This window comes from Apium graveolens, chromosome 9, assembly GCF_009905375.1.
Source record: "Apium graveolens cultivar Ventura chromosome 9, ASM990537v1, whole genome shotgun sequence".
In the NCBI taxonomy this organism is placed as follows: Eukaryota; Viridiplantae; Streptophyta; class Magnoliopsida; order Apiales; family Apiaceae; genus Apium; species Apium graveolens.
Window position 1 is genome coordinate 126976718 of NC_133655.1, and position 11612 is coordinate 126988329.

General features: G+C 40.5%; 1 non-coding gene across 1 annotated transcript; it reads left to right on the plus strand.

Moving 5' to 3' along the window:
* The first annotated feature begins 10990 nt into the window (after nt 1-10990).
* On the plus strand, nt 10991-11097 carry LOC141688010 (small nucleolar RNA R71). The gene has a single exon (XR_012561481.1). It is a non-coding gene; the product is annotated as a small nucleolar RNA R71 (small nucleolar RNA).
* Nucleotides 11098-11612: the final 515 nt, after the last annotated feature.

Genomic DNA, 11612 nt, shown 5'->3' on the forward strand with positions numbered 1-11612 from the left:
GAAGGCTTTTGCGGAAAGTGGATATCCAACAAAAATTCCTTCATCAGCTTTTAGATCAAATTTGGATAGCTGTTCAGGATGAGTCTTAAGAACAAAACACTTGCATCCAAATACATGAAAATACTTCAGATTTGGCTTCTTTTCTTCACCATCTCATATGGTGTTTTTCCATACTTGTTGATAAGTGTTGCATTCTGAGTAAAACAAGCAGTCTGCACAGCTTCAGCCCAAAAGTAGGTTGATAACTTTGCTTCATCAAGCATAGTTCGTGCAACTTTAATAAGAGTTCTATTCTTTCTTTCAACAACTCCATTTTGCTGTGGAGTTCCAGGAGCAGAAAATTCTTGCTTTATTCCATGGTTTTTGCAGAACTCTTCCAAAATCAAATTCTTGAACTTAGTGCCATTATCACTCCTTATGATTTTCACAGAGTCTTTGACCAATTTATCCAGTTGTTTGACATGATCAATCAATATAGATGCAGTTTTACTTTTTGTGTGCAAGAAATACACCCATGTGTATCTGGTGAACTTATCCACTATGACCATACCATATTTCTTTTTTGCAATAGACATGACATTCACTGGACCAAATAGATCAACATGTAGTAGGTGATAAGGCTCAAGAATTGATGATTCAGTCTTGCTCTTGAAAGAAGATTTTCTTTGTTTTGCCTTCTGACATGAATCACAAAGGCCATCAGGAGCAAATACTGATTTTGGCAGTCCTCTCACAAGATCTTTCTTGACTAGTTCATTTATATTGTTAAAATTTAAATGAGAAAGTTTCTTGTGCCAATCCCAGCTTTCTTCAATTGATGCTCTACTCAACAGACAGATTGCAGAACCATCAGTACTTGTTGAAAGCTTGGCTTCATAAATGTTACCATGCCTATATCCTTTCAGACTTTGCCTGTAGATTTGCTTACAACTTCACAGTGTTCTTCAAAGAAATCCACATGATAACCTCTGTCACAGATTTGACTCACACTCAACAGATTGTGTTTAAGTCCTGAGACCAGAGCTACTTTTTCAATTATGATATTCCCAAGATTGATATTGCCATATCCCAGAGTTTTTCCCATGTTGCCATCTCCATAAGAAACACCTTCCTTTCCATTCTTATTTTTCCTAGGTGGCTTTACCTTGTTTACATTTTTAACCTCTTTCAGCTTATGCTTAAGCTGCTTCTTTGTCATTAAGCCTATGTTAACTTCAGTTGGCTTATCCTGTTTAGGTTTGTCAGAAGTTAATTTCTCCTTAACATCTGATTTCTCAATATCAGTCTTTGCAGTTACAAACTTAACAGGATTAACCTTTGGTTTTTGTTTAACAACTATAGGCTCATTTTCTACAGTTCCCTTACTATTCTTATCATCCCCATACCCTAAGCCCTCTTTCCAGTTTCCACTACTAAGAATATCATGAGTTGCTCTACCAGAGTTAGTCTAGGTCCTGATAATCTCTCTTACCTGCGGAGCTTGAGCATAAGGCCTATTGGGCGTTGAAGAAGTTGAACCTGGATCTAGATGCAGCTGGAAAGAAGCGAATGCTTCTGCTTAATGAACTTGATGAATTTCGACTCCAAGCGTACGAGAATAACAAAATGTACAAGGAAAAAGTGAAAAGGTGGCACGACAGGAAGCTACATCCTAAGTTATTCGTGTCGGGGTAACAAGTTCTTTTATTCAACTCTCGTCTCCGACTTTTTCCTAGGAAGTTGAAATCAAGGTGGTCTGGACCTTTTATTATCAAAATTGTGTTTCCATATGGAGCGGGGGAGATTTTTGAGAATGATCCGGACCAAGCATTCAAGGTTAATGGTCAGCATTTGAAGCACTACTATGGGGACACGGCAAACCGGGAAGTGGTTAGTGTCGTTTTATTGTCAACTTGAGTAAGGTACGCTACGTCAGGCTAATGATGAAAAAGAAGCGCTTCTTGGGAGGCAACCCATGATTTGTTGTTACAGGAACCCTTAGAAGTTAGTAACCTATCCAAAACCACAAAAAAATCAGAAAAACAGGGCAAGGAAAAAAAAATCCAGCAGACCCCTGAGCGCCCGCTCAGCTCTGCTGAGCAACCGCTCAGGGGCCGACTGGGAGAAATATTTTTAAGTCCAATAAAAATAAAAAAAAATTGAAAAAAAAAACCAAATACAGCCCGTTACCCACGACCTATTTCCCCATTATCCCATGTTTTTAACCCTCAAACCCACTCCTAATCAAATTTTACCCTAATCCCAACCCTGTATATACATACACCTATTCCATATACTCCCCATATACTTTCAAACCTTAAACTCTCTCCCAAACCCAAAAACACAAATCTTAAACACTTTTACTTAGTTTTGATGGCACCCAAGAGATCTAGGACTATCGATAGCAGCAACACTGTCCCTACTGCTGATTCTTCGAGGGGTACTGCTGCGAGGCCTCGTTTGAATGATAGGGCTGCTGAGGAGGAGTATACTAGGCTTTCGGGTATGCTGATTTTGAAGGAGAGGGGGTTCTTACCATCGGGGAGGGATGGTGAGTTGTTGCCTATGATTGCTGAGAAGGGTTGGATTGCTTTTTGTGAGTCTCCTGAAGCAGTTCCGATGAGCGTGGTTTGCGAGTTCTATGCGAATACGAAGGATGAAAAGAATGGGTATTCTGTGGCCCGGGGGATGACGGTGGATTATCACCTTGCGGCGATTCGCCGTGTGATTGGGCAGCGACAGAGGAAGCCCACGGAGGAGAATTGGAACGAGAAGACTGCTGAGGATTTTGACTTGGACTTGATTTGTGCTACTCTCTGTAGGCCGGGCACAGTTTGGACCTTCAAGACTGGGACTAACAAGTATCACCATTTTCCGGCGATTGCGATGAACAGGTATGCCCGTGCATGGAATGCTTTTATTTGCGCTAATATTTTGCCTACTTCACATGCACATGAGGTCACAGTTGAGAGAGCACAGTTGTTATGGGGAATTTTGAATGAGAAGTACTATGTGGACCTTGGTGAGTTCATCTACCAAGGAATTCTGAAGTTTTTGAGGGGATCTAAGCACATGAACATCCCTTATGCATCCACGATTACAAAGCTTTGCCGAGCAGTGGGAGTTCAGTGGCCGTCTCATGAGCAATTGCAGTTGTCGGCCGCTTCTAGTGACTCCGGGACTCTGCATGCGATGCAGGAGTGGACCGGTGGTGAGCCCGAGGAGCATAGGATGGGTTATCGTCTTCCAGGAGGGCGTCCAGCACGAGGTGCTACCATGGCGAGGCCAAGGCGAGATGAGGCTGGTTCTTCTAGAGCTCAGGAGGGTGCTGGGATGGCTGATGCCCAGTATAGAAGGCTGTCGAGGAGGATGGATGTTATGTACGAGACACAGAGCAGGTTTGCTCAGGAGCTCACCCGTGCACTTGGGACTGCTTTTCGAGGCCTTGGATGGCATCCAGTGGCCAGTTTTTGGTGAGGACTCTGCATATCCGCCTCCTAATACACCATCCTCTGAGGGTGATGATGATGATGATCTCTCTGAGTAGGTATACCCTGTGTTCTTTTCTACTACCTTCACTGGGGACAGTGAAGATTTTAAGTTTGGGGTGGTAGTTAAGGAATATTTTGTGTGCGTGTCATATAGTTGCATATTCATGATAGTTTAGTTCATACAATTGCATATTTTTTGCCATATAGTTTTTTTATAGCTTTATTTATCATGTAGCTCATGCATATTCCATCATCCCTTTTGTGCTGATTTACCAATTAATTTGTGATGTTGATGCGAGTGTAGTGATAGCATTAAAGTGATGTTGAGTCGTGTAGGTTGATATGCATGCTAGAAACACTTGTAATTTCACTAAGTCTTAGAGAATGCTTAAGGACTAGATTGTTGTTATGGTTTGATGGTTTTCGAGGTTCATCTATTGATTATGCTTAGAATTTATAATAGGTTCTTAGTAATAAAAGGCATGGAAAGAAAAATGGAGTGAAAAATGGAATTCGTTGCTAATTGTGGCTAGGCGTCAAATGGCTAGTAGCTGGCTCGTATTTTTATGCGAGTAGTCTAGGGTTGAGCAAGATGGAGCGAAACGCACTTGCTCAGAAATTTTGAAAGAAAAGAAAAAAAATAGAAAAAAAAGAAAAAAAATATAGAAAAAAGGAGTTAATGCATAATTGATCACGAGTGGGCTCTTTGGTATTCGAGTTATTAAGTTCTTAGGGGACTTTGTGCCTAGTGACCTAAGGCTTTTATAGTCTTGGATCCGCTAACCTAACGATCACTACATGGATGCCATCGCATAAGTCTTTTGTGGACCTCACTCATTGCACAGTCAAATAAGCATTTGTTGTTACAAATAAAAAACATGATTCCGTAATAAGCTCCAGAAATCTTGAAGTGTTATAAGTCATTTTGTGCCTAGAATTTTTATTCTTCGTATAATCATGCGATTGCCTTGAGGATAGTCGAGTTATGATAATTGATCTAGTTTCGAAGCATATCTGTTAAGCATCTGCACACACTACGTTTCTGGCTGTATGTTAGTTTGCATAATTTGATTGATCTTTATTCGCCTAATTGTATTTGTTGAGATGTCGTAAGTTGGTTGGTTTGGTCGTAGTAAGGGGGATCGCTGCATTTCATATAGATTGCATTCATGCATATTTTTGTTTTGTTTTTGAGTCTGTGACGCTTGAGGACAAACATCGATTTAAGTTTGGGGGTGTGATAAGTGGCATTTTATACCACTTAGATTGTCTTATAATAGCTTGAATTGGTGTCTTCAAATCAAGTATTTTGTGTATTTGATGCATTTTTCTAGTGTTTGTGCATTTCAGGGTATTAATTGCATTTCGGGAGAGAATTCATCAATAATAAGCCTTGGCATGTGTTTAGCATTGTAAGAGGGAAGATAGGAGTAGATTGCAGCGAAGAAACGGGAGAAAAATTGTGCAGATTCCAGAAGGGGTCTGAGCGCCCGCTCAGCTCTGCTGAGCGACCACTCAGGAAGCTGAGCGCCCGCTCAGGAATGCTGAGCGGCCTCGCAGGGACGGATTTACAGATTAATTATTTTAGACTCCTGATTCTGTTTAACTTCCAACTTCTGAGTTAACTGGGTTTTATGGGACTCCTGTATAAGTAGATTTCAGAGATGTTTCATAAATGTTGGATCGTAGTATTAATCGAAGAGCAAGGAGATAAGGAAGAAGACCGTTTTAGCACACCGCAACGAAGAGGAAGCATATTTTCTTGTGATTCTTTGTTTTGTTGTAACGTTGGATGCTAGTTCTCTTTACTTTGAACCTATTTACTCTTGTGACGTACTCTGGTTTAATATAAGTAGTTTTAGTTATTATTCTCGTGTGTTTTTATCATGTTTTCATATGAACCCATGATGACGATGAGTGCTATCATGGGCTAATCGTGATCATGGGGTCGTAACGAATTTACTATGTAATTCTTTAATTAGTTGTTTAATACCTTAGTGTGTGATGATTGTATGATATCTAGTATTGGTTGTGCGTATTCGTCTTATGTGCGTCGCGAACATATAAGATAGGGTATTAATCTCTTGTGAAGTGACGGTGGATCTTAAGATTTAGAACTTGCCATGCTAGCATAGGTTCATGTAAGAGTATGAATGATTAGTGGGTAACTCTAACCGTTTTATTCGCCCTGTGTAATCAAAAGGAATAACTTGTGCTTAAATCATGATATTGTCAATTTCTGTAGACATATAGGGACTCAACATAATTGATGCCTATTCAACTTCTATCTTAATTGTGGATGATTGGTAGAATGGTATTAGTACAATGAAAGTTGGCTTTTATCAGTTTCGTGTTATTCGATTAATATCATCACTGTTGCATGCTAAGGGTAATAACAATAGCTACTGAAGGAAGTGGTAATAAAGTTGTGATCTCATGAGTGTTTTAATATTGTTAAATCAAGTGTTAATTAAGTGTTTAATTCTAGTAGTTAATTGTAGTTAATAATTAGTTAATCAATTCTAAGTGTTATTGTTTTAACATTGAGAAGTAATCATACATTGGTGAGTGAGTTTAATTGAACATAATTAGTCTGAGTCTCTGTGGGAACGAACTAGAAAGTATTTTATATTACTTGCGAACGCGTATACTTGCGTGTGTTATTAGCGCGTATTTTCGCCCTAACAAGTTTTTGCTGTAAAAAAGAAATTCAAACAGACGGGCTCCAGGCTGATTTTTCTGATTTTGTTTTTGGGTTTTTGGATAGAGTACTAACTTCTAAAGGTTCCTATAGTCTCAAATCTTGGGTTGCCTCCCAAGAAGCGCTTCTTTTACGTCATTTACTTGACGTAGAGTAGTTCGATCAAGTTGACAATAAAGCGGTACTAACCACTTCTCGGTTTTCCGTGTCCCAATAATAGTGCTTCAATTTCTGACCATTAACCTTGAATGTTTGGTCCGGATCGTTCTAAAAAATCTCCACCGCTCCATGTGGAAATACAGTTTTGACGATAAATGGTCTAGACCACCTTGATTTCAACTTTCCAGGAAAAAGTCGGAGACGAGAGTTGAATAAAAGAACTTATTGCCCCGGCACGAATGTCTTAGGAGATAGCTTCCTGTCGTGCCACCTTTTTACTTTCTCCTTGTACATTTTGTTATTCTCGTACGCTTGCAGTCGAAATTCATCAAGTTCATTTAACTGAAACATTCGCTTCTTCCCAGCTACATCTAGATCAAGGTTTAACTTCTTCAATGCCCAATAAGCCTTATGCTCAAGCTTCGCAGGTAAATGACATCCCTTACCATAGACAAGTCGAAACGGGGACATCCCAAGTGGAGTCTTGTATGCTGTTTTATAAGCCCAAACAGCTTCATCGAGCTTCAAAGACCAATCTTTCCTTGACGGATAAACAACTTTCTCTAGAATGCGCTTGATCTCTATAAGACACTTCAGCTTGACCATTAGTTTGCGGATGATAGGCAGTAGCAATACAATGATTCACATTGTAGCGTTGCATCATAGAAGTGAACTTACGATTGCAGAAATGCGACCCCTAATCACTTATGATTACTCGTGGCATTCCAAACCTTGTGAATGTCTTCTTATGAAGAAAACTCAACACTACCTTTGCATCATTTGTCGGTAGAGCCTTGACTTCTACCCATTTCGAGACATAATCGACTGCCAGCAAGATGTAGTGATTATTGCAGGACAAGATAAATGGTCCCATGAAATTGATTCCCCAAACATCGAAGACCTCAACTTCAAGCATCACATTTAAAGGCATCTCATCCTTTCTAGTAAGATTGCTAACTCTTTGGCAATGATGACACCTTAAAATGAACTGATGTGCATCCTTAAACAACGTAGGCCAGAAAAAAACCTGCTTGCAGAATAAGAGCTGCTGTCTTCTTACCACCATAATGTCCACCATAAACTGTGGAATGGCAGTCTTGTAATATCCCTTCCGTCTCACAGAATGTGATACATCTCCTGATAATGTGGTCAGCTCCTTGTCTAAACAAATATGGTTCATCCCACATGTACCACTTCACCTCATGCAGAAACTTCTTCTTTTGAGCTGCATTCATATTAGGAGGCATTATATTGCTGACAAGATAGTTCACAATATCTGCGAACCATGGCTCTTCCTCCTGAACTGCGAACAACTGCTCATCCGGAAAAGATTCATTGATCAATGTCTTATCATGTGAAGTAGAATCAGGATTTTCCAGTCTAGAGAGATGGTCAGTTACTTGATTCTCAGTGCCTTTTTGATCCTTGATCTCTAACTCAAATTCTTGTTGTAAGAGCACCCAACGAATAAGTCTAGGCTTCGAATCCTTCTTTGAGACCAGATAGCAAATGACAGCGTGATCAGTGAATACTGTCACCTTTGTCCCAAGCCGATAAGATCGAAATTTTTCGAAACCAAAGACTATAGCCAAGAGCTCCTTCTCAGTAGTGGTGTAGTTCATTTGAGCTCTATTAAGTGTCTTACTAGCATAGTAGACCACATGAAAGATATTATTCTTGTGCTGCCCAAGAACTGCTCCCACTACATAATTACTTGCATCGCACATCATCTCAAAAGGTTCTGTCCAATCAGGTGCCATAATAACTGGTGCATTTATCAAACTCTTCTTGAGAGTCTCGAATGCTTCCAAGCATTCATCATCAAATTTGAAAGGCACATCTTTCTCGAGCAAGTTGCACAACGGCTTAGATATCTTAGAGAATTCCTTGATGAAACGCCGATAAAAACCCGCATGACCAAGAAAACTACGGATTCCTTTCACATAAATAGGTGGCGGAAGATTTTCAATGACTCCCACCTTGGTTTTATCCACCTCAAGGCCCTTGCTAGAGACTTTATGCCCAAGAATGATGCCTTGTTGCACCATGAAGTGACATTTTTCCCAATTGAGGACCAAATTAGTTTCCACACACCTTTTAAGCACCAAACGAAGATTATGCAAACATTCATCAAACGATTGTCCAAAGACAGAGAAGTCATCCATGAACACTTCGACATTATTTCCAATCATATATGAGAATATAGCCATCATGCATCTCTAAAAAGTGGCAGGTGCACCACATAAGCCGAAAGAAACTCTGCGAAAAGCAAACGTTCCAAATGGACAAGTGAAAGTAGTCTTTTCTTGATCTTTTGGTGCAATGCAAATCTGATTATAACCCGAATAACCATCTAGAAGACAATAATACTCATGACCTGCCAACCTGTCAAACATCTAATCAATAAATGGAAGAGGGAAGTGATCCTTCCTTGTGGCTTTGTTCAACTTTCTGTAGTCCATACATACCCTCAATCCTGTGACTGTTCGAGTGGGGATGAGCTCGTTCTTCTCATTTGCTACCACAGTAATACCTCCTTTCTTAGGTACACATTGCACTGGGCTCACCCAGGAACTGTCAAAAATATGATATATGATTCCTGCATCCAGCCACTTTAGAATTTCTTTCTTCACAACTTCTTTCATGATAGGATTAAGTCTTCGCTGTTGCTCAACAGTCGGCTTGCTATCTTCCTCGAGCAGAATTTTATGCATGCAATACGAAGGGCTGATCCCTTTTATATCTGCTATAGTCCACCCGATGGTCGATTTAAATTCTCTCAAGATTCTAAAGAGCTTGTCCTCATCACTACCTAAAAGGTCAGATGCAATAATAATAGGTAAAGTAGATGTATCACATAAAAAAGCATACCTCAGGTGTTCAGGCAATGGTTTAAACTCCAAAGTAGGTGCTTCCTCAATAGATGTTTTGAGCTTTCCCTCAGCATTCTTGAGGTCAGTAGTACCAAGAGATTCAAATGGCATGTCAAGCTTTCGCCTCCAAAGAGAAGCATTTAGATATCGTAGTTTCTCATTGCCTTCCTCATCTTCACTGTCAAATTCCCCCACTAAGGCTTTTTCTAAGGCATCAGACCTTAGCACATGATCAAGTTCTGAAGTTACCGAAAAATCAATCAAATCCACCTTGAAGCACTCCTCATCTTCTGTAAGGAATTTCATCGCATTGAATATATTGAATGTCACATCCTGATCTTTCACCCTCATAGTAAGTTCACCTTTTTGCACATCTATCAAGGTACGGCCTATAGCCAAGAAAGGTCTTCCTAAGATTATGGGAATCTTCTTATCTTCCTCGAAATCCAGAATGACAAAATCTGCAGGAAAGATGAGCTTATCCAACTTTACTAACACGTCCTCCACGATGCCTCGTGGGTATGTAATAGAACGATCAGCCAATTGTAGAGACATATAGGTGGGCTTTGGATTAGGCAAATTCAGCTGTTTGAAGATAGACAATGGCATCAGATTGATGCTTGCTCCCAAATCGCAAAGGCACTTGTCGAATGACAACTTTCCAATGGTGTAAGGAATGGTGAAGCTACCTGAATATTTAAGCTTTGGAGGTAATTTTTGTTGCAGCATAGCACTGCATTATTTCGTTAGAGCAACGGTATCAAGATCATCCAGTTTCACCTTCCTTGAAAGAATACCCTTCATGAATTTTGCATAGCTAGGCATTTGCTCCAGAGCCTCTGTAAAGGGTATGTTGATGTGAAGTTTCTTGGACACCTCCAGAAACTTACCAAATTGCTTATCCAGCTTTTGTTTTTGTAATCTCTTAGGAAAATGTGGTGGAGGATAGAGCTGTTTCTCCCCTGTATTACCCTCAGGCAGAGTGTGTTTAACAGTAGTCTTCCTTGGTTCCGCCTCCTTCTCCTTTTGCTTCTCTTCTTCATCTACAACTTCAGCTACTCCATCTTTTGATTTTTCAACATCAGCAACTTTTCCAGACCTTAAGGTAATAGCTTTGACTTGCTCTTTAGCTTCCTTCCTGCCTGGCACTTCAGTATCGCTAGGAAGTGTTCCAGGTTGACGATTGAGCACGAAATTGGCTATTTGACCGATTTGATTCTCCAAGGTCTTGATAGTCACAGCCTGACTCTTGCACAACAACTTTAGCTCCTCGAAATCAGCACTAGAAGGTGGAGCAGCACCTCCTTGTTGAGGATATGATTGGCTTTGAGCATATTGCTGAGGTTGCGGGAATCCAGGTGGATTAAACTGTTTACTTGCAGCTTGCTGATATGGTTGCTGAACAGTATTCCGAGTATTGCTCCAGCTGAAATTGGGATGATTTCTGTTATTAGGATGATATGTAGCTGACACAGGCAGCACAAAGCTCACATACCATAGCTATCTGATTGACTCCATAGTTGGCTAAAGAATCGACCTTCATAGACAGCGCTTGGAGCTGCGCTGCAATAGATGTAGCTACATCAACTTCCAGAATACCTGCTACTTTTCCAGGCATCATCCTTTGAGTTGGGTTTTGATGCTCATTTGCAGCCATAGTTTCAATAAGATTATAGGCCTCAGTATAGCTTTTGGCCTACAAGGCGCCTCCAGCCGCTGCATCGAGCATGGGCCGAGATTGGCCCCCCAAACCATTGTAGAACCCAGTGATCACCATCCAGTCAGGCATACCATGATGTGGACACTTTCTCAACATCTCCTTATAGCGCTCCCAAGCTTCACACATAGATTCTGTTGGTTGCTGCGCAAACTGAGTAAGAGCACTCCTCATAGCTGCAGTCTTGGCCATTGGATAGAACTTCACCAGAAACTTTTGCGCAAGATCTTCCCAAGTAGTGATGGACCCAACTGGTATAGAATATAGCCAGTCCTTAGCTTTATCCCTCAGAGAGAATGGGAAAAGCCTCAGCTTGATAGCCTCATCAATAACAACATTATATTTTAAAGTACTACAGATCTCGATAAAATTCCTGATATGCATGTTGGGATCTTTAGTCGCAGCACCTCCGAAAGAAACAGAATTCTGCACCATCTGAATAGTGCCCGGCTTGATTTCAAAAGTATTAGCCTGAATAGCCGGATGAATGATGCTTGACTGAATGTCATCAATTTTAGGCCGAGAAAAAGTCCATAAAAGCTGGATCTGCTGGAACTATACGATCACCCATGATTACCGGTTCTTTCTGCTCACTCTCTTTATCCGAATCTTCAAAATCTATGTTCTCCGGAATATCAAGAACTGAGTCTATCTCCTCAGCCGTATCTAGAGTCCTCTTGCGAGTGCGAGAA